Consider the following 24,639-nt stretch of genomic DNA (forward strand, 5'->3'; position numbering starts at 1 on the left):
GCCTAACACTCACTCATGCCAGCAGCAGCCAAGTGGGAAGTGTTGACTTCTGTGTCCTCCAGGCAGTAAAGAGGCATCCTAAAAGGCCCTGCATCCCATTCTTCCACAGTGTCACGAAAGCCAACTGAAATGGAAAACAAATAACATCCAAATTCTCATACCATAGTCCCTGAATTTCCAGGTTTCAATAAAAAATAACTCATTTTTAGATTTTAGATTTCAAACTAAATGAAAAAAGATAATTAATAGATCCTAACACCAAGTTGTCAAATATGTTAGAATTCTCTGACAAAGACTTTAAATGTATCAACATAAAAATGTTTCAATAAACAATTATGAACATGCTTCAAACTTATGAAACATTTGAAAGTCTAAGCAAAGAAATAGAAGATGCAAAGAAGACCCAAATGGAAATCGTAAAACTGGGAAATACAATAACAATAATAAAGAATAAATGGAAAGACAACAGCAGAATGGAGGGTACAGAGGAAAGAATCAGTGAACTGGAAAAAAGCCCAATCCAAGCAACAGAAAGAAAAAATGACTTAAAAAATGAAAAGAGACTCAGGGACCTGTGGGACTATAACAAAATATCTAATATTTGTACCATTGGAATCCTGGAAGGAGAGGAAAAAGAGAGTGAAACTATAAGAGTACTCAAAGAAATAATTGCTGAAAATTTCCTGTATTTAGAAAAAAATACCATCTATAAACCTACAGATTTGAGAATCTGAGAGAATCCTAACAGTAAAAACTCAAGGAAATCCACACCAAGACACATAATAATCAAACGCCTGAAAAATGAAAATAAAGAACATGTATTGAAAGCAGTGAAAGAGAAATGACACCTTACCTATAGGTGAAAAATAATTCTCATGACAATGGATTCTCATCAGAAACCATTAGAGACCAAAAAGAAGTGGCACAACACTTTGCAAATGCTTAAAGAAAAAAACTGTCAACCCAGAATCCTGTATCCTGTATATGAATCCCTCATATAATCTAATCCTGTAAATGATTCCTATATATATGAATAAAGAAAAATAAAGACAATTTCAGATAAAATAAACTAAGATAATTTGTTGCAATCAGAATTACCCTAAAAGAATGGCTAAAAGAAGTTCTATAAACAAAAAGGAAACAAACAAGAAATGAATCTTTGTCACATCAGGAAAGAAGGAAGAACAGGATAAGCAAAAATATAGGTAAATATAATAGATTGTCCCTCTCTTGAGTTTTCTAAATGTTTGATAATTTAAGCAAATTTTATACCAGTCTGATATGGTTCTAAATATATTTAAAGGAACTATTTAAGACATTCATGTTATATGAGGGGGAGAGGGTACAAGGTTTCTACACTTCACTTGAACTGGTAAAATGACACCACCAGTAGACTGATAAGAAATGTATGTATAATGTAATATCTAGAGCAATTATTTTTAAAAAAGCTATATTAAGAGACACACTCAAAACACAATTGCTAATTCAAAATAAAATCCTAAAAAATGTTTGAGTAACCCACAGAAAAACAGGAAAAAAAACAGAGAAAGGAACAACTGAGAGAACAAACAGAAAAACTAATAAAATGGAAGATTTAAGCCCTAACATACCAATAATTACAATTAATATAAATGATTTAAAGACATCAATCAAAAGATGGAAATTAATAAAGTAAATTAAAAGAGATTATTTAACTATATGCAGCCACACTTCAAATAGCTGATCTAAACATGTTGAAAATAAAAGAATAGAAAAATTTTTATCATGCAAACATTAATGAAAGCAGTAGTGGCTATATTAATATCAGATAAAGCAGACTTCAGAGCAAGGGAAATTTCCAAACACAGAGAGAGAAATTTCCAAACACATAATGATCAAATTATCAATATAACAGTCTTAACTTTCTATACAATCAACAACAGAGGTGAAAAATATGTGAAGCAAAAACTGACAGAATTGAACGAATTCCACAATTACAGATACAAATTCAAACATCCCTCTCTCAACAATCAATAGAACTAGACAAAACAAATCAGCAAGAACATAGAAGTAAAAACTCAATAACACCATTAACCAAGAGGTCTAATCCATATTTATAGACTCCTCTACCCAACAACAGTAGAAAACATATTCTTTTCAAGTGCCCACAAGATATATACCAAGATAGCTAATATCCTGGGCCATAAAACAAATCTAAGAAAATTTAAAAGAATTTAAATCATGCAGAATATGTTCTCTGACAAAAATGAAGTCAAGCTAGAAATAAATAACAGAACAATAAGAAGTAAATCTCCAAACACAGACTAAAAACATACTTTTAAATAATCTATGGGTCAACAAAAAGTCTCAAGGAAAATAAAAATGTACTGAATTGAATGAAAATGAAAATACAACATATCAAATTTTATGGACAACAACCAAAACAACAGTGAGAGGAAAAGTTATAGCATTAAATGTATACATTAGAAAAGATAAGAAGTATCATAGTAATAATCTAAGCTCCCATCTCAAGAACCTAGAAAAAGAAGAATAAAATGAACCCAAAGCAAGCAGAATGAACTGTTATGTAGCTATAGTTACAGACTGTGTGGTATTGGTGGGGGGATAAATAGATCAATGGAACAGAGAGAGAACCCAGAAATAGACCTGGGGAAATACATACAACTGATTTTTGACAAATGTGCAAAAAGAATTCAATGGAGGAAAGACAGCTTTTTCAATAAATTGTTCTGGAGCTTTTGGACATCCTTAACACAAAACATGAACCTTCACTGAATTCTTATTCCTTATATAAAACAACTCAAAATGGTTTATGAACATAAAGCTTTAAAAATATTAGTAAAAAGAAAAAGAAAAAAATACCCTCAGGATCTAAGGCTAGGCAAAAATTTCTTAGACTTTACACCAAAACATGTTGCAGAAAAGGAAAAATTGTTAACTTGGATTTCATCAAAATTTAAAACTTTTGTTCTGCAAAAGTTTTGCAAGAGGGTAAGAAGACAAACTATAGTCTGGGAGAAAATATTTGCAAATCATGTACCTGACAAAGGGCAAATAACTAGAATATATAAAGAATTATCAACACTGAACAGTTAAAAAAATCCTTAGAAATTGGGCAAAAGAAATGAGACATTTCACCAAAGAAGGTATACAGGTGGCAAATAAGCATATGAAAAGATGTTCAACATTAGCTTTGGGGGAAATGTACATTAAAATCACAATAAGATATCACTACACAACTGTCAGAATGACTAAAATTAAAAAAAAAAATGGTGACAGCACCAAATGTAGGTAAGGATGCAGAGAAACTGGATTACTCATACATTACTCGTGAGAATATAAAATGGAACAGAGCACAGTTTCTTAAAAAAATTATGTGACTACCTTATGACCCAGAAATTATACTTCTGGGCATTTATCCCAAAGAAATGAAGACTTAAGTTCACAGAAATACTTGTACATGAATGTTCATGCAGTTTTACCTCTAATAGTCAAAAACTGGAAAAAACTCTGATGTCCTTCAGTGGGTGAATGATTAAATAAACTGTGGTCCTTCCATACCATGGAACACAACTCAGCAACAAAGAAGAAGAGATTATTATTATTATTATTATTTTTATTTATGTTTGGCTGTGTTGGGTCTTCGTTGTGGTGCACAGGCTTCTCATTGCAGTGGCTTCTCTTGTTGCGGAGCATGGGCTCTAGGTGCGTGGGCTTCAGTAGTTGTGGCTCGCGGGCTCTAGAGCACAGGCTCAGTAGTTGTGGCGAACGGGCTTAGTTGCTCCGCGGCATGTGGGATCTTCCCGGACCAGGGCTCGAACCCATGTCCCCTGCATTGGCAGGCGGATTCTTAACCCCTGGGCCACCAGGGAAGTCCCAGGAAGAGATTATTGATACAGTAACAACCTGGATGAATCTCCAGTGAAATATGAGTGAAAAAAGATTGAAGTCACTGTCTTTCTATAGCCCAATCTAAGAAGTGGCATCCTATCACTTTGGCTATAATCTATGGGTTAGAAGTGAATCATTAGGTCCAGCCAGCACTCAAATGGAAGGGTTTTCACAGGGGTGTGAGTTCCAGGAGGCAAGACCATTTGGGGCCACCCTGGAGGCTACTCACCAGAGCAGGTAACCACACTTCCATGCTGAGAAAGGTCAAAGGATCTGAGTGCTTCTGGTGGAATTGATGTGATGTTTGGGGGAGAGAAAGCTTGTCTGGAGATGCCTAAGTCTCCCTAGAAGGATCACCTGTCAGGGGTCCACTTCCCTGAAGGCAAGAGTTAGCAAGTACAGTGGACACCTGGCAAAACCAAGGCCTGAGGGACAGCAGCTGCCCTCCGAGAAGAGGCACCACCCTACCCTGAAAACCACAGTTGCAGAGCCCAGCAGTGGAACATTGCTGGGAGAACCACAGAAAGTGCCTCAGAGAAAATCCCAACCATACCTGTCCCAGAGGCTCCCTCCGCAGATAGAAAATAAATGCACACAACAGACTGTGTTTTCTTCCCTTTCTTTCCTTCCCCAGGCTCACCCTGGAGGATCCAAAACTGCAAAGTTGGATGGAGAAAAGAGAAAAATAAAAGAATGGGAAGGGGGGAATATATGGTTCCTTCTTTAAGCAATCAGCCCACAGTGCCAGGTGGGCAGATGGAGGTGGAGGTGAAGATTGATTCCAGTCTGGGATTGGACACCTTAGGTGTGGATGAGACCCCGAGACAGTGTGCATGACTCCACCCACTCTAGGACCCTCCATTAGGTGAGAGCGAGCACAGAGGTCAGGGGGCCAGCTGGATTTTCATCCAGAGGTGGGGAAAGATTATTCCCATCATGTAAGTTTCATAGGTACCACAGAAGATGAAAATAAAATCAATTGTGATTATATCCTGTAGGCAGAATTTGAGCAATGTCCCAGTTACGATAAGGAATAGTCTGCCCCTGCTTGGCCATGCTTCACCACTGGGAATTGATAGCTACAAAAGAATACTTTCTATTGCATAAATGTAAGCCATAGGTGTCCCTTAAATCTCCAGCAACCCTTTCTTGTAACACTGTATCCAGGTCACAAATGCACTTGCAATGTGTGTTTCACATTTGTGCAGTGTGGTGGTGTGTTGAAGGATGTACCTACCAGAGCATGTGAAGGGGTGCTTCTACAGCCCTTAGAGCACTGTTGGGACCAACTAAGGATAAAAATGGGGCATAAGAGTCTTCCCATAAGGATGCCTTTCTGTGGAAACCCCTGGGATTCCAGGAAGGCCACTCCAGCCTGACACCTCTCACAGCCCTCAGAGAAGCTGGGAGGCTGCACATTAACCTACATTCACTGCTGACTCATATTAAGTGACATTCAGTTTCAGAAACAACTAATGCGGTTACCTCTCTTGGATGTGCATTGGAACTTTTTAAACAGAGAAGTGAAGACTTTGGATCCAGAGAAGCCATGAAGTCTGGGTTCTGCCACCTACTGGTCCCACGTCCTCCAGCAGATGGCTCAATCCTGTAGCCTCAATTTTCCCAGATTTAAAACGAGGTAAAACAGCACCCCCTCCATAGAGGTCTTATGAGGGGTGAGTGAGGTGACACAGGGAAAGCACCGTCTGTGCCTGGCTTGCAGGAGCATTCAACAGCTGCCACCTCTTAATTAAAAAGCCGGAACAGGCAAGCCAGGTTCTGCTGGCCATGCTACCCAGTTACTGACCACAAGAAAGTGGCTGCCTCTGTCCAGGAACTGACCCTGGAGAAGGGTCTCTTCTCAACTCACCCCCCTCCATGCCCACTCCTTGAATCTTTTCCCCTGAAGCAATCCTGGGCCACCCTTGGAAACCAGAGATAACAGCTTCTGATGGAGACAAAGTCCTGCATTTTTCCCTGCTCTCAGAAGAGAGGACTTTGTCCTGGTCAGGTCAGTGCTCCCTCAGGAGGAGCATGCTGATGGGAACCTAGATCTGCTTCTACCCACTACCTCCCCTCCACCCATTAAATGACATATTCATGGGGCAGTTCCTTGTCAGAAAAGAGGGAAGCCAAGTTCTAAGGCATGTGCCAGCTGTTAAAACTCACTGTGAACATTTGTTTCCAAGGATGTCGGCTAACGTCATTCTTCATCTTGATGTTGATAGGCAGTTTCTAAAAGGGAACCCAGGGCCTGCTGGCATCCAAAGCCCTGTGTCAACCCCCTCCTTGAGTGAGGGCTGGACTTAGTGACTTGCTTCTACAAAGCGATGGGATGTCACTTCCATGTTTAGGGAACAAAAGATCTTGCCTCCTGTCCCTGCATTCACCCTCTCTTGCATTTTGCTAACTCACTCTGCAGGAAGCCAGCTGCCCTGATGTGATCTGCCTCACGAGAGGCCCCTTAGCCAAGAACTGATAGCTCCAGCCAGCAAAGAACAGAGGCCTTCAATCCAACATGTGCAAAGACCAGAATCCTGCCCAGAACTATGGGAGTGAGCTTGGAAGAAGAGACTCCCGTTTCACACCAGTTTTGAGAGAACTGCAGATTCTCCAACACCCAGATTGCAGCTTCTGCGACCCTGAACCAGAACCACTCACGGAAGACACACCTGGATTCCTGACCACCAGAAATTGTAAGATAATAAAGATATGCCATTTTAAAGCCACTGAGGTTTGTTAGGCAGCAACAGACAACTAAAACCACTGTGTTAGGTTTTTTTTTTTACATCTTTATTGGTGTATAATTGCTTTACAATGTTGTGTTAGTTTCTGCTTTATAACAAAGTGAATCCGTTATACATATACATATGTTCCCATATCTCTTCCCTCTTGCATCTCCCTCCCTTCTACCCTCCCCATCTCACCCCTCCAGGCGGTCACAAAGCACTGAGCTGATCTCCCTGTGCTATGCAGCTGCTTCCCACTAGCTATCTACCTTACATTTGGTAGTGTATATATGTCCATGCCTCTCTCTCGCTTTGTCACAGCTTACCCTTCCCCTCCCCATATCCTCCAGTCCATGCTCTAGTAGGCCTGTGTCTTTATTCCTGTCTTACCCCTAGGTTCTTCATGACATTTTTTCCTTAAATTCCATATATATGTGTTAGCATATGGTATTTGTCTTTCTCTTTCTGACTTACTTCACTCTGTATGACAGACTCTAGGTCTATCCACCTCATTATGAATAGCTCAATTTCGTTTCTTTTTATGGCTGAGTAATATTCCATTGTATATATGTGGCACATCTTCTTTATCCATTCCTCCAATGATGGACACTTAGGTTGTTTCTATCTCTGGGCTATTGTAAATAGAGCTGCAATGAACATTTTGGTACATGACTCTTTTTGAATTATGGTTTTCTCAGGGTATATGCCCAGTAGTGGGATTGCTGGGTCATATGGTGGTCCTATTTGTAGATTTTTAAGGAACCTCCATACTGTTCTCCACAGTGGCTGTATCAATTTACATTCCCACCAACAGTGCAAGAGGGTTCCCTTTTCTCCACACCCTCTCCAGCATTTATTGTTTTTAGATTTTTTGATGATGGCCATTCTGACTGGTGTGAGATGATGTCACATTGTAGTTTTGATTTGCATTTATCTAATGATTAATGATGTTGAGCATTCTTTCATGTGTTTGTTGGCAGTCTATATCTTCTTTGGAGAAATGTCTATTTAGGTCTTCTGCCCATTTTTGGATTGGGTTGTTTGTTTTTTTTGTTATTGAGCTGCATGAGCTGCTTATAAATTTTGGAGATTAATCCTTTGTCAGTTGCTTCATTTGCAAATATTTTCTCCCATTCTGAGGGCTGGCTTTTGGTCTTGTTTATGGTTTCCTTTGCTGTGCAAAAGCTTTGAAGTTGGTGAGAGAGAGAGAAAGAGAAAGAGAGAGACAGAGAGAGAAAGAGAAGGGGGATGGGCTGATGGAGGGAGGGAGGAAAGAAGAGAGGAGGGGGGGTGAAGGTCAGGGAGATGATGCTGGCGTCTGACTACACTGTTGGTGCCTCTTGTTTGGCTTCCCTCACAGAGCAGGAAGATAGAGAAGCTTTCTAGGTCTAAGCCGCAGGAAAGCCTTACGTGAGCAGCTTCCACAGAACAAGGAACAGATCTTCTGACACCAGTAAGAAGGAGAGCTCCTGCTTCCCCGGCTACTGCTCAAAAGCAAACTCTTTGGAACATAAGCACCTCTAGGTATTTCTGACCCTAGGAGTAGTTTAGAAATGAAAATTATTGGGATCTCAGAGAAGGCAAGGATTAGATTAATATTAGACATGTAGAGTAAGGGAAGATGGCGGAAGAGTAAGACGCGGAGATCACCTTCCTCTCCACAGATACACCAGAAATACATCTACACGTGGAACAACTCCTGCAGAACACCTACTGAAGGCTGGCAGAAGACCTCAGACCTCCCAAAAGGCAAGAAACTCCCCACGTACCTGGGTAGGGCAAAAGGAAAAAAGAATAAACAGAGACAAAAGAATAGGGACGGCACCTGCACCAGTGGGAGGGAGCTGTGAAGGAGGAAAAGTTTCCACACACTAGGAAGCCCCTTCGCGGGCGGAGACGGCGGGAGGCGGAGGGGGGAGCTTCGAAGCCGCGGAGGAGTGCACAGCAACGGGTGCGGAGGGCAAAGCGGGGAGATTCCCGCACAGAGGATCGGTGCCGACCGGCACTCACCAGCCCGAGAGGCTTGTCTGCTCACCCGCCGGGACGGGCGGGGCTGCGAGCTGAGGCTCTGAGGCTAGGGTTTCGGTTTCGGACGGAGCGCAGGGAGAGGACTGGGGTTGGCGGCTTGAACATAGCCTGAAGGGGTTAGTGCACCACAGCTAGCCGGGAGGGAGTCCGGGGAAAAGCCTGCACCTGCCGAAGAGGCAAGAGACTTTTTCTTCCCTCTTTGTTTCCTGGTGCGTGAGGAGAGGGGTTTAAGAACGCTGCTTAAAGGAACTCCAGAGACGGGCGCGAGCCGCGGCTAAAAGCGCGAACCCCAGAGACGGGCGAGAGCCGCGGCTGAAAGCGCGGACCCCAGAGACGGGCGCGAGCCGCGGCTGAAAGCGCGGACCCCAGAGACGGGCGCGAGCCGCGGCTGAAAGCGCGGACCCCAGAGACGGGCGCGAGCCGCGGCTGAGGGCGCGGACCCCAGAGACGGGCGCGAGCCGCGGCTGAGGGCGCTGACTCCAGAGACGGGCGCAAGCCGCGGCTGGAGGCGCGGACCCCAAGGCGGGCGGGAGACGTTGGGGCTGCTGCTGCCGCCACCAAGGGGCCTGTGTGCGAGCGCAGGTCGCTCTCCACTCCCCTCTTCCGCGGAGCCTGTGCAGCCCGCCACTGCCGGGTTCCCGGGATCCGGGGACGACTTCCCCGGGAGAGCGCACGGCGGGCCTCGGGCTGGTGGCCGGACTTTGCCGCCGCAGGCCCGCCCCGCATTCCGTGCCCCTCCCTCCCCGCCGCCGGCCTCCGTACGCCAGAACCCCCGAATCAGCGGCTCCTTTAACCCCGTCCTGTCTGAGCAAAAAACAGACGCCCTCCAGCGACCTACACGCAGAGGAAGGGCCAAATCCAAAGCTGAGCCCCTGTGAGCTGTGAGAACAAAGAAGAGAAAGGGAAATCTCTCCCAGCAGCCTCAGAAGCAGCGGATTAAAGCTCCACAATCAACTTGATGTACCCTGCATCTGTGGAATACATGAATAGACAGCCAATCATCCCAAATTAAGGAGGTGGACTTTGGGAGCAAGATCTATGATTTTTCTCCCTATTCCTCTTTTTGTGAATGTGTATGTGTATGCTTCTGTGTGAGATCTTGTCTGTATAGTCTTGCTTCCACCATTTGTCCTAGGTTCTATCCGTCCATGGTTTTTTCTTAAAATTTTTTTTCTTAATAATCAATTTTAATTTTAAGAACGTTATTATACTTTACCTTCGTCCTTTCTTTCTTTCTTTCTTTCCCTCCTTCCTTCCCTCCTTTAGACAACGAATCATCCCAAATTGAGGAGGTGGTCTCTGACAGCAAGATTTATGATTTTTCCCCCTTTACCTCTTTTTGTGAGGGTGTATGTGTACGCTTCTGTGTAAGACTTTGTCTGTATAGCTTTGCTTCCAACATTTGTCCTAAGGTTCTATCCGTCCCTTTTTTTTTTTTTCTAATTAAGAATTTTTTTAATTCAATAACTTTATTATACTCTATTTTATTTTTACTGTATCTTCTTTCTGTTTTCCCTTCTTTCCCTCCTTCCTTCCTTCCTCCCTCCCTCCTTTCGTTCCTTCTTGCCTTCTTTCCTTCCTTGCTTCTTTCTTTCTTCCTTCCTTCCTTCCTTCCTTCCCTCCTTCCTTCCCTCCTTTAGACAACGAATCATCCCAAATTGAGGAGGTGGTCTCTGACAGCAAGATTTATGATTTTTCCCCCTTTACCTCTTTTTGTGAGGGTGTATGTGTACGCTTCTGTGTGAGACTTTGTCTGTACAGCTTTGCTTCCAACATTTGTCCTAAGGTTCTATCCGTCCCTTTTTTTTTTTTTTTTTTTTCTAATTAAGAATTTTTTTAATTCAATAACTTTATTATACTCTATTTTATTTTTACTGTATCTTCTTTCTGTTTTCCCTTCTTTCCCTCCTTCCTTCCTTCCTCCCTCCCTCCTTTCGTTCCTTCTTGCCTTCTTTCCTTCCTTGCTTCTTTCTTTCTTCCTTCCTTCCTTCCTTCCTTCCCTCCTTCCTTCCCTCCTTTAGACAACGAATCATCCCAAATTGAGGAGGTGGTCTCTGACAGCAAGATTTATGATTTTTCCCCCTTTACCTCTTTTTGTGAGGGTGTATGTGTACGCTTCTGTGTAAGACTTTGTCTGTACAGCTTTGCTTCCAACATTTGTCCTAAGGTTCTATCCGTCCTTTTTTTTTTTCTAATTAAGAATTTTTTAATTCAATAACTTTATTATACTTTATTTTATTTTTACTGTATCTTTTTTCTTTTTGTTTTTCCTTCTTTCCCTCCTTCCTTCCTCCCTCCCTCCCTCCCTCCTTTCGTTCCTTCTTGCCTTTTTTCCTTCTTTGCTTCTTTCTTTCTTCCTTCCTTCCTTCCCTCCTTCCTTCCCTCCTTTCCTTCTTTCTTTCCTCATACGTCTACTAATTCCCTCTACTTTTTCTCCCTTTTATTCTGAGCCGTGTGGATGAAAGGCTCTTGGTGCTCCAGCCAGGAGGCAGGGCTCTGCCTCTGAGGTAGGAGAGCCAACTTCAAGACACTGGTTCACAAGAGACCTCCCAGCTCCAGATAATATCAAACGGCGAAAATCTCCCAGAGACCCCCATCTTAACACCAGCACCCAGCTTCACTCAACGACCAGCAAGCCACAGTGCTGGACAACCTGTGCCAAACAACTAGCAAAACAGGAACACAACCCCACCCATTAGCAGAGAGGCTGCCTAAAATCATAATAAGGCCACAGACACCCCAAAACACACCACCAGACGTGAACCTGCCCACTAGAGAGACAAGATCCAGCCTCTTCCACCACAACACAGGCACTAGTCCCCTCCACCAGGAAGCCTACACAACCCACTGAACCAACCTTAGCCACTGGAGACAGACATCAAAAACAGGAGGAACTACGAACCTGCAGCCTGCAAAAAGGAGACCCCAAACACAGTAAGATAAGCAAAATGAGAAAACAGAAAAACACACAGCAGATAAAGGAGCAAGATAAAAATGCACCAGACCTAACAAATGAAGAGGAAATAGGCAGTCTACCTGAAAAAGAATTCAGAATAAAGATAGTAAGGTTGATCCGAAATCTTGGAGATAGAATGGACAATAGAATGGACAAAATGCAAGAATCAGTTAACAAGGACCTAGAAGAACTAAAGATGAAACAAGCAACGATGAACAACACAATAAATGAAATTAAAAATACTCTAGATGGGATCAATAGCAGAATAACTGAGGCAGAAGAACGGATAAGTGACCTGGAAGATAAAATAGTGGAAATAACTACTGCAGAGCAGAATAAAGAAAAAAGAATGAAAGAACTGAGGACAGTCTCAGAGACCTCTGGGACAACATTAAACGCACCAACATTCGAATTATAGGGGTTCCAGAAGAAGAAGAGAAAAAGAAAGGGACTGAGAAAATATTTGAAGAGATTATAGTTGAAAACTTCCCTAATATGGGAAAGGAAATAGTTAACCAAGTCCAGGAAGCACAGAGAGTCCCATACAGGATAAATACAAGGAGAAATACGCCAAGACACATATTAATCAAACTGTCAAAAATTAAATACAAAGAAAGCATATTAAAAGCAGCAAGGGAAAAACAACAAATAACACATAAGGGAATCCCCATAAGGTTAACAGCTGATCTTTCAGCAGAAACCCTACAAGCCAGAAGGGAGTGGCAGGACATACTGAAAGTGATGAAGGAGAAAAACCTGCAACCAAGACTACTCTACCCAGCAAGGATCTCATTCAGATTTGATGGAGAAATTAAAACCTTTACAGACAAGCAAAAGCTGAGAGAGTTCAGCACCACCAAACCAGCTTTACAACAAATGCTAAAGGATCTTCTCTAGGCAAGAAACACAAGAGAAGGAAAAGACCTATAATAACGAACCCAAAACAATATAGAAAATGGGAATAGGAACATACATATCGATAATTACCTTAAATGTAAATGGACTAAATGCTCCCACCAAAAGACACAGACTAGCTGAATGGATACAAAAACAAGACCCTTACATATGCTGTCTACAAGAGACCCACTTCAGACCTAGAGACACATACAGACTAAAAGTAAGGGGATGGAAAAAGATATTCCATGCAAATGGAAACCAAAAGAAAGCTGGAGTAGCAATTCTCATATCAGACAAAATAGACTTTAAAATAAGGACTATTAAAAGAGACAAAGAAGGACACTACATAATGATCAAGGGATCGATCCAAGAAGAAGATATAACAATTGTAAATATTTATGCACCCAACATAGGAGCACCTCAATACATAAGGCAAATACTAACAGCCATAAAAGGGGAAATTGACAGTAACACATTCATAGTAGGGGACTTAAACACCCCACTATCACCCATGGACAGATCATCCAAAATGAAAATAAATAAGGAAACACAAGCTTTAAATGATACATTAAACAAGATGGACTTAATTGATATTTATAGGACACTCCATCCAAAAACAACAGAATACACATTTTTCTCAAGTGCTCACGGAACATTCTCCAGGATAGATCATATCTTGGGTCACAAATCAAGCCTTGGCAAATTTAAGAAAATTGAAATTGTATCAAGTATCTTTTCTGACCACAACGCCATGAGACTAGATATCAATTACAGGAAAAGATCTGTAAAAAATACAAACACATGGAGGCTAAACAATACACTACTTAATAATGAAGTGATCACTGAAGAAATCAAAGAGGAAATCAAAAAATACCTAGAAACAAATGACAATGGAGACACAACGACCCAAAACCTGTGGGATGCAGCAAAAGCAGTTCTAAGGGGGAAGTTTATAGCAATACAAGCCCACCTTAAGAAGCAGGAAACATCTAGAATAAACAACCTAACCTTGCACCTCAAGCAATTAGAGAAAGAAGAACAAAAAAACCCCAAAGCTAGCAGAAGGAAAGAAATCATAAAAATCAGATCAGAAATAAATGAAAAAGAAATGAAGGAAACAATAGCAAAGATCAATGAAACTAAAAGCTGGTTCTTTGAGAAGATAAACAAAATAGATAAACCACTAGCCAGACTTATCAAGAAAAAAAGGGAGAAGACTCAAATCAATAGAATTAGAAATGAAAAAGGAGAGGTAACAACTGACACTGCAGAAATAAAAGAGATCATGAGAGATTACTACAAGCAACTCTATGCCAATAAAATGGACAATCTGGAAGAAATGGACAAATTCTTAGAAATGCACAACCTGCCAAGACTGAATCAGGAAGAAATAGAAAATATGAACAGACCAATCACAAGCACTGAAATTGAAACTGTGATTAAAAATCTTCCAACAAAGAAAAGCCCAGGACCAGATGGCTTCACAGGCGAATTCTATCAAACATTTAGAGAAGAGCTAACACCTATCCTTCTCAAACTCTTCCAAAATATAGCAGAGGGAGGAACACTCCCAAACTCATTCTATGAGGCCACCATCACCTTGATACCAAAACCAGGCAAGGATGTCACAAAGAAAGAAAACTACAGACCAATATCACTGATGAACATAGATGCAAAAATCCTCAACAAAATACTAGCAAACAGAATCCAACAGCACATTAAAAGGATCATACACCATGATCAAGTGGGGTTTGTTCCAGGAATGCAAGGATTCTTCAATATACGCAAATCTATCAATGTGATAAACCATATTAACAAACTGAAGGAGAAAAACCATATGATCATCTCAATAGATGCAGAGAAAGCTTTTGACAAAATTCAACACCCATTTATGATAAAAACCCTGCAGAAAGTAGGCATAGAGGGAACTTTCCTCAACATAATAAAGGCCATATACGACAAGCCCACAGCAAACATCATCCTCAATGGTGAAAAACTGAAAGCATTTCCACTAAGATCAGGAACAAGACAAGGGTGCCCACTCTCACCACTCTTATTCAACATAGTTTTGGAAGTTTTAGCCACAGCAATCAGAGAAGAGAAGGAAATAAAAGGAATCCAAATCGGAAAAGAAGAAGTAAAGCTGTCACTGTTTGCAGATGACATGATCCTATACATAGAGAATCCTAAAGATGCTACCAGAAAACTACTAGAGCTAATCAATGAATTTGGTAAAGTAGCAGGATACAAAATTAATGCACAGAAATCTCTGGCATTCCTATATACTAATGATGAAAAATCTGAAAGTGAAATCAAGAAAACACTCCCATTTACCATTGCAACAAAAAGAATAAAATATCTAGGAATAAACCTACCTAAGGAGACAAAAGACCTGTATGCAGAAAACTATAAGACACTGATGAAAGAAATTAAAGATGATACAAATAGATGGAGACATATACCATGTTCTTGGATTGGAAGAATCAACATTGTGAAAATGACTCTACTACCCAAAGCAATCTATAGATTCAATGCAATCCCTATCAAACTACCATTGGCATTTTTCACAGAACTAGAACAAAAAATTTCGCAATTTGTATGGAAACACAAAAGACCCCGAATAGCCAAAGCAATCTTGAGAACAAAAAAAGGAACTGGAGGAATCAGGCTCCCTGACTTCAGACTATACTACAAAGCTACAGTTATCAAGACGGTATGGTACTGGCACAAAAACAGAAAGATAGATCAATGGAACAGGATAGAAAGCCCAGAGATAAACCCATGCACATATGGACACCTTATCTTTGATAAAGGTGGCAGGAATGTACAGTGGAAAAAGGACAGCCTCTTCAATAAATGGTGCTGGGAAAACTGGACAGGTACATGTAAAAGAATGAAATTAGAACACTCCCTAACACCATACACAAAAATAAGCTCAAAATGGATTAAAGACCTAAATATAAGGCCAGAAACTATCAAACTATTAGAGGAAAACATAGGCAGAACACTCTATGACATAAATCACAGCAAGATTCTTTCTGACCCACCCCCTAGAGTAATGGAAATAAAAACAAAAATAAACAAATGGGACCTAATGAAACTTCAAAGCTTTTGCACAGCAAAGGAAACCATAAACAAGACCAAAAGACAACCCTCAGAATGGGAGAAAATTTTTGCAAATGAAGCAACTGACAAAGGATTAATCTCCAAAATTTACAAGCAGCTCATGCAGCTCAACAACAAAAAAACAAACAACCCAATCCAAAAATGGGCAGAAGACCTAAATAGACATTTCTCCAAAGAAGATATACAGACTGCCAACAAACACATGAAAGAATGCTCAACATCATTAATCATTAGAGAAATGCAAATCAAAACTACAATGAGATATCATCTCACACCAGTCAGAATGGCCATCATCAATAAATCTAGAAACAATAAATGCTGGAGAGGGTGTGGAGAAAAGGGAACCCTCTTGCACTGCTGGTGGGAATGTGAATTGGTTCAGCCACTATGGAGAACAGTATGGAGGTTCCTTAAAAAACTACAAATAGAACTACCATATGACCCAGCAATCCCACTACTGGGCATATACCCTGAGAAAACCGAAATTCAAAAAGAGTCATGTACCAAAATGTTCATCGCAGCTCTATTTACAATAGCCCGGAGATGGAAACAACCTAAGTGCCCATCATCGGATGAATGGATAAAGAAGATGTGGCACATATATACAATGGAATATTACTCAGCCATAAAAAGAAACGAAATTGAGCTATTTGTAATGAGGTGGATAGACCTAGAGTCTGTCATACACAGTGAAGTAAGTCAGAAAGAAAAAGACAAATACAGTATGCTAACACATATATATGGAATTTAAGAAAAAAAAAAAATGTCATGAAGAACCTAGGGGTAAGGCAGGAATAGAGACGCAGACCTCCTAGAGAACGGACTTGAGGTTATGGGGAGGGGGAAGGGTGAGCTGTGACGGGGCGAGAGAGAGTCATGGACATATACACACTAACAAACGTAGTAAGGTAGATAGCTAGTGGGAAGCAGCCGCATGGCACAAGGATATTGGCTTGGTGCTCTGTGACAGCCTGGAGGGGTGGGATAGGGAGGGTGGGAGGGAGGGAGACGCAAGAGGGAAGAGATATGGGAACATATGTATATGTATAACTGATTCACTTTGTTATAAAGCAGAAACTAACACACCATTGTAAAGTAATTATACCCCAATAAAGATGTTAAAAAAAAAAAAAAAAAAAAAAAAGAAAAAAAAAAAGCTTTGAAGTTTCATTAGGTCTCATTTGTTTATTTTTGTTTTTATTTCCATTTCTCTAGGAGGTGGGTCAAAAAGGATCTTGCTGTGATTTATTTCATAGAGTGTTCTGCCTATGTTTTCCTCTATGAGTTTGAGAGTTTATGGCCTTACATTTAGGTCTTTAATCCATTTTGAGCTTATTTTTGTGTATGGTGTTAGGGAGTGATCTAATCTCATACTTTTACAAGTACCTGTCCAGTTTTCCCAGCATCACTTACTGAAGAGGCTGTCCTTTCTCCACTGTACATTCCTGCCTCCATTATCAAAGATAAGGTGACCATATGTGCATGAATTTATCTCTGGGCTTTCTATCCTGTTCCATTGATCTATCATTCTGTTTCTGTACCAGTACCATACTGTCTTGATTACTGTAGCTTTGTAGTATAGTCTGAAGTCAGGGAGCCTGATTCCTCCAGCCTCGTTTCTCATTCTCAAGATTGCTTTGGCTCTTCGGGGTCTTTTTTGTTTCCATACAAATTGCGAAATTTTTTGTTCTAGTTCTGTGAAAACTGCCAGTAGTAGTTTGATACAGATTGCATTGAATCTGTAGATTGCTTTGGGTAGTAGAGTCATTTTCACAATGTTGATTCTTCCAATCCAAGAACATGGTATATTTCTCCATCTATTTGTATCATCTTTAATTTCTTTCATCAATGTCTTATAATTTTCTACATACAGGACTTTTGTCTCCTATGGTAAGTTTATTCCTAGATATTTTATTCTTTTGGTTGCAATGGTAAATGAGAGTGTTTTCTTAATTTCACTTTCAGATTTTTCATCATTAGTGTATAGGAATGTCAGAGATTTCTGTGCATTAATTTTGTATCCTGCTACTTTACCAAATTCATTGATTAGCTCTAGTAGTTTTCTGGTAGCATCTTTAGGATTCTCTATGTATAGTATCATGTCATCTGCAAACAGTGACAGCTTTACTTCTTCTTTTCCGATTTGGATTCATTTTATTTACTTTTCTTCTCTGATGGCTATGGCTAAAACTTCCAAAACTATGTTGAATAAGAGTGGTGAGAGCAGGCAACCTTGTCTTGTTCCTGATCTTAGTGGAAATGCTTTCAGTTTTTCACCATTGAGGATGATGTTGGCTGTGGGTTTGTCATATATGGCCTTTATTATATTGAGGAAAGTTCCCTCTATGCCTACTTTCTGGAGGGTTTTTGTCATAAATGGGTTTTGAATTTTGTTGAAAGCTTTCTCTGCATCTATTGAGATGATCATATGGTTTTTCTCCTTCAATTTGTTAATATGGTGTATCACGTTGATTGACTTGCATATATTTAAAAATCCTTGCATTCCTGGAATAAACCCCACTTGATCATGGTGTATGATCCATTTAATGTGCTGTCATATTCTGTTTGCTAGTATTTTGTTGAGGATTTTTGCATCTATGTTCATCAGTGATATTGGCCTGTAGTTTTCTTTCTTTGTGACATCCTTGTCTGGTTTTGGTATCAGTGTGACGGTGGCCTTGTAAAATGAGTTTAGGAGTGTTCCTCCCTCTGCTATATTTTGGAAGAGTTTGAGAAGGATAGGTGTTAGCTCTTCTCTAAATGTTTGATAGAATTCGCCTGTGAAGCCATCTGGTCCTGGGCTTTTCTTTGTTGGAAGATTTTTAATCACAGTTTCAATTTCAGTGCTTGTGATTGGTCTAGTCATATTTTCTATTTCTTCCTGATTCAGTCTTGGCAGGTTGTGCATTTCTAAGAATTTGTCCATTTCTTCCAGGTTTTCCATTTTATTGGCATAGAGTTGCTTGCAGTAATCTCTCATGATGTTTTGTATTTCTGCAGTGTCAGCTGTTACTTGTCCTTTTTCAGTTCTAATTCTATTGATTTGAGTCTTCTCCCTTTTTTTTTTTTTTTGATGAGTCTGGCTAATGGTTTATCAATTTTGTTTATCTTCTCAAAGAACCAGCTTTTAGTTTTATTGATCTTTGCTATCGTTTCCTTCATTTCTTTTTCATTTATTTCTGATCTGATTTTTATGATTTCTTTCCTTCTGCTAACTTTGGGGTTTTTTTGTTCTTCTTTCTTTAATTGCTTTAGGTGCAAGGTTAGGTTGTTTATTCGAGATGTTTCCTGTTTCTTAGGGTAGGATTGTATTGCTCTAAACCTCCCTCTTAGAACTGCTTTTGCTGCATCCCATAGATTTTGGGTCGTTGTGTCTCCATTGTCATTTGTTTCTAGGTATTTTTTGATTTCCTCTTTGATTTCTTCAGTGATCACTTCATTATTAAGTAGTATATTGTTTATCCTCCATGTGTGTATTTTTTCAGATCTTTTCCTGTAATTGATATCTAGTCTCATAGTGTTGTGGTCGGAAAAGATACTTGATACAATTTCAATTTTCTTAAATTTACCAAGGCTTGATTTGTGACCCAAGATATGATCTATCCTGGAGAATGTTCCATGAGCACTTGAGAAAAATGTGTATTCTGGGTTTTTTTGGATGGAATGTCCTATAAATATCAATTAAGTCCATCTTGTTTAATGTATCATTTAAAGCTTGTGTTTCCTTATTTATTTTCATTTTGGATGATCTGTCCATTGCTGAAAGTGGTGTGTTAAAGTTCCCTACTATGAATGTGTTACTGTCGATTTCCCCTTTTATGTCTGTTAGTATTTGCCTTATATATTGAGGTGCTTCTATGTTGGGTTCATAAATATTTACAATTGTTATACCTTCTTCTTGGATCTATCCCTTGATCATTATGTAGTGTCCTTCTTTGTCTCTTCTAATAGTCTTTATTTTAAAGTCTATTTTGTCTGATATGAGAATTGCTACTCCAGCTTTCTTTTGTTTACCATTTGCATGAAATATCTTTTTCCATCCCCTTACTTTCAGTCTGTATGTGTCTCTAGGTCTGTAGTGGATCTCTTGTAGACAGCAAATATATGGGTCTTGTTTTTGTATCAATTAATCCAATCTGTGTCTTTTGGTGTGAGCATTTAGTCCATTTACATTTAAGGTAATTATCAATATATATGTTCCTATTCCCATTTTCTTAATTGTTTTGGTTTTGTTATTGTAGGTCTTTTCCTTCTCTTGCATTTCTTGCCTAGAGAAGTTCCTTTTGCCATCGTTGTAAAACTGGTTTGATGGTGCTGAACTCTCTCAGCTTTTGCTTGTCTGTAAAGGTTTTAATTCCTCCATCAAATCTGAATGAGATCTTTGCTGGGTATAGTAATCTTGGTTGCAGGTTTTTCTCCTTCATCAATTTAAATATGTCCTGCCAGTCCCTTCTGTCTTGCAGAGTTTCTGCTGAAAGGTCAGCTGTTAACCTTATGGGGATTCCCTTGTGTGTTATTTGTTGTTTTTCCCTTGCTGCTTTTAATATGTTTTCTTTGTATTTAATTTTTGACAGTTTGATTAATATTTGTCTTGGCATATTTCTCCTTGTATTTATCCTGTATGGGACTCTCTGTGCTTCCTGGACTTGATTAACTATTTCCTTTCCTGTATTAGGGAAATTTTCAGCTATAATCCTTCAAATATTTTCTCAGTCCCTTTCTTTTTGTCTTTTTCTTCTGGAACCCCTATAATTCGAATGTTGGTGCATTTAATGTTGTCCCAGAGGTCTCTGAGACTGTCCTAAGTCTTTTCATTCTTTTTTCTTTATTCTGCTCTGCAGTAGTTATTTCCACTATTTTATCTTCCAGGTCACCTATCCGTTCTTCTGCCTCAGTTATTCTGCTATTGATCCCATCTAGAGTATTTTTAATTTCATTTATTGTGTTGTTCATTGTTGTTTGTTTCACCTTTAGTTCTTCTAGGTCCTTGTTAAATGTTTCTTGCATTTTATCTATTCTATTTCCAAGATTTTGGATCATCTTTACTATCATTTTTCTGAATTATTTTTCAGTTAGACTGCCTATTTCTTCTTCATTTGTTAGGTCTGGTGGGTTTTTATCTTGCTCCTTCATCTGCTGTGTGTTTTTCTGTCTTCTCATTTTGCTTGTCGTACTGTGTTTGGGGTCTCCTTTTTGCAGTCTGCAGGTTCGTAGTTCCCACTGTTTTTGATGTCTGTCCCCAGTGGCTAATGTTTTTTCAGTGGGTTATGTAGGTTTCCTGGTGGCGGGGACTAGTGCCTGTGTTCTGATGAATGAGGCTGGATCTTGTCTTTCTGGTGGGCCGGTCTACGTCTGGTGGTGTGTTTTGGATGTCTGTTGACTTATTATGATTTTAGGCAGCCTCTCTGCTAATGGGTGGGGTTGTGTTCCTGTCTTTCTAGTTGTTTGGCATAGGATGTCCAGCACTGTAGCTTGCTGGTCGTTAAGTGAAGCTGGGTGCTGGTGTTGAGATGGAGATCTCTGGGAGATTTTCGCCATTTGATATTATGTGGAGCTGGGAGGTCTGTTGTGGACCATTGTCCTGAAGTTGACTCTGCCACCTCAGAGGCACAGCACTGGCTCCTGGCTGCAGCACCAAGAGCCTTTCATCCACATGGCTAACATGGGAAAGGAAACAGTTACCAAAGTCCAAGAAGTGCAGAGAGTCCCTTCTCACAGTTCTCGGGGCTGGACGTCCAGAATCAAGTCCAGCATATCCACTGTCCGATGAGCTCTCATCCTCATCTTCCTGCTGAGCCCTCACCTTGTTTCCTCTGTGCTGAGTCTAGTCCACCAGCCTCCAGGGCACCGCGTGCAAGTGCCTCGCAAACCACCAACACCTCAGACCAGGTTTCCTGGTGCAAAACTGCAGCGCCGACAGCTTGGCTCAGGGCCGTGTCCTGTGTTAGGTTTTAAACCATCCTAAAATCTTCCTCGAGTTAATCCTTCATTCCCATTGAAATACTCTCATTAGCATTAATAAATAACTCATGAGAAATTGACATGCAATTCTAATGCCTACATACCAATCATGAGTGAGTGTCTGACATTGCACCTTGGTTACAAAACGCTTACTGTTTACCTTTCATTTACAGCCCATGAGGCAACCCAATGCTTCCTTAATCTACTTTTCTACTTTATAATTTTTTTTAATGGGTCTAGGCTTTGAAAAAGAAATACTGAGTGGCACCTCTTACAATACTGCCAACCATCAGTGAATTAGAACTAGGTGTGTTGTTCCAGTGCCGACGTGTTTACCTGCTTGTACCCACAGGACACTGTAGAGTTTCTGGGTGAATCACCCCATTGCCTTTCTCCAAAGCTTTGGGGGATGATTGAAAGTGTCCTCTGCCTTCAGGCACATGGCAGAGGGAGGCCGTTGTCTCTGGGGACAAGTCATGGTTTTTCTTTTATCGTCTTCCCCAGACTTAGGTGTTCCAATTTATCCTTTTCATGAGTTTTTTATCCCATTATTGGTTGTCATTTCTGTCACTTCCTCCTTGTTGTCACAGCACAAATGGAAGCTCACCAGTCACCGGGGATCTTTTTGTGTCTCCTGTCACCTGGGATCCGTACTTAACAGACTTTAAATGATTAATTTTCTGTTTTCAGTCATAAAGGAGGACAAGAGAGTGCTTAGTCACCTTGTAAACCAAGGTCCAAAGATTATTTTTACAGTCATTTTTTAAAAATTTGTGGTAAAATATGCATGACATAAAATTTACCATTTTAACCATTTTCAAGTCTTCAGTTTAGTGACATTAACTGCATTCACATCATTGTGGAACCATCAACCACCATCCATCTCCAGAACTTTTTCATCTTCCAAAACTGAAACTCTCTCCCCATTAAACACTAACTCCTTCCCCCAGCCCCTGGCACCCACCATTCTACTTCATGAATTTGACTATTCTGGGTCCCTCATATAAATGGAATCATACAGTCCTTTTGTGGCTGGCTTAGCTCACTTAGCATATTATCCTCAAGGTTCATCCATGTTGCAGCATGTGTTATTTGTATATACCATATTTTATATATTCATCCATTAATGGACATTTAGGTTATTTCCATCTTTTGGCTAATGTAAATGATGCTATTATGAATATGGGTTATTTTCACAGACATCTTGACCAGAAATAAAATATGTCTGCTCCATCTACCATTCCCAGGACACAAAGTCCCCCTTCAACCCTCATTGCTGACTGAGCAATAATAGCAACAAGGCAGAGGCCATGTGGAAGATGGACTTAATTCAACTTTTCTCTCCCTCCCTTTCTTCCTTCTTTCTGTCTACCAACCACCTATAGTCCAAGGCACTGAGCTGGGCACCATGGTGCAGAAATAAACATGACAGCACCCTGTGTCATGTACTCCCAGGCCAGAAGGAGAACCCCACATGTACTGTGGGGCTGGTGGGCCTACGGGGTGGGGCTGAGTCCTACAGAAGATATACAGCCTGACTCAGGGCAGATCTGGAAAGACTTGATCCAGGACCTTGACAGACAGATTTAGAAGCAATATAAGGCAGAAAACAAGAATGTGGCATTGGCACAGTACAACTTGTTCCAAGTGGCTGAAGCACCAAGAAGGTATGTAGAAAGACTGACCCAGTTAGAAAGGGAAGATGAGGCACATGAGGAATGACCTTGGAAAGAAACCTGACCAAGCATGATCAAATCATTAAAATACTTTTTACTTTATAGCAAACCTATATTGAAGTAAATGTTGAAGCCCTAAAGATAATAGAGAAGCAGCTATGACATCACAACCCAGTTAAGTTTTAAAAAGCCATCATAACATGACAACAAATGCAGTGTGGTACCCTGAGTTGGATCCTGGAACTGAAAGAGGATATTAATAGAAAAACTGGTGAAATCCAAATAAAATCCACAGTCTAGTTAATAGTAATGTACCAATGTCAGTTTCTTCGTTTTGACAACTGTACCATTGATAATGAAAGATATTAATGATGAGGGGAAGTCAGTGAAGGGTATATGAAAATTCTAATATTTTTGTAACTTTTCTGTTAAATCTAAATTTTTTTTTCAAAATAAACTTTATTAAAAAATTGAAGTTCCAGAAGTTCAAAATCCTATCCTTTCCCTGAATCTCTTTTCCCTTTTCCTGTGCATATTCATTTTTATATCTGTAAAGAAAGATACTAAATAGATTTACTATAATCAGCAGTTTTAGTTAACATTGCTCATGCTTATGTTTCTCCATTTTGTTTCAGTCTCTTTATTTCTTGTCTCTCTCTCCCTCATCCTTTTAACACCATCATGGAACAGGTGTTACACACTTTTCAGCATGCCCTGTACCTCATATACAAATGTGTAAACACATGTACGTCAATGGCAAATGTCTGTCTTTGATGAGTTTTATCATAAAGGAATCGTAAGGTAGATGATAGATAGATAGATAATCTGTGCATCTTCTTTCCTTACTTCACAGCATAGACATCCCTACAATTCAATAGATGTGGATCTAATTCAAAATGTTTAATAGCCAAATAACATTCCATGTAATGTATGTTGCCATTTTATCCAAACATTTTGCTTTAGGTTAACTTCTGGTTTTGTGCTGCGATATGATCATTATACATGTTACATTAGAATGGATGTCCCGTCTTTCTTGAGGCAGGGTTTCCTAACCACCATGGTTCCAGGACTGACCCTCAGAACCCACCCTAGGGAGGGAGCAAGGCCTGACTCTTTCCTTCTGGCACATTCCCTGTGTGGCTTCGGTCTCCCGGGGTGGACAGGTTGGAGGGGCAATGCCTTACCTTATTCTTATCTCACTGGTGGTGTTTTAGCTGGACATTGGTGCCACTTAGATGACATAAAGTATAGTCACATGGCTGTGCAAGCATCACCACCACTCATCTGCAGAACTTTTTCATCTTCCCAAACTGAAACTATGTATCCATTAAACAACTATCCATTCCACCTACCCCAGCCCTGGCACCCTCCTTTC

General features: G+C 40.2%; 1 long non-coding RNA gene across 1 annotated transcript in view; it reads left to right on the forward strand.

Moving 5' to 3' along the window:
- The first annotated feature begins 6,339 nt into the window (after positions 1-6,339).
- Positions 6,340-24,639, forward strand: part of LOC109550165 (uncharacterized) — a 104,708-nt gene continuing 86,408 nt past the window's right edge. The window contains exon 1 of the long non-coding RNA XR_002176567.3: positions 6,340-6,587. This is a non-coding gene — a long non-coding RNA (uncharacterized lncRNA). The remainder of the gene's footprint in view (positions 6,588-24,639) is intronic.

This window comes from Tursiops truncatus, chromosome 6 (assembly GCF_011762595.2).
Source record: "Tursiops truncatus isolate mTurTru1 chromosome 6, mTurTru1.mat.Y, whole genome shotgun sequence".
NCBI classification, from domain to species: Eukaryota; Metazoa; Chordata; class Mammalia; order Artiodactyla; family Delphinidae; genus Tursiops; species Tursiops truncatus.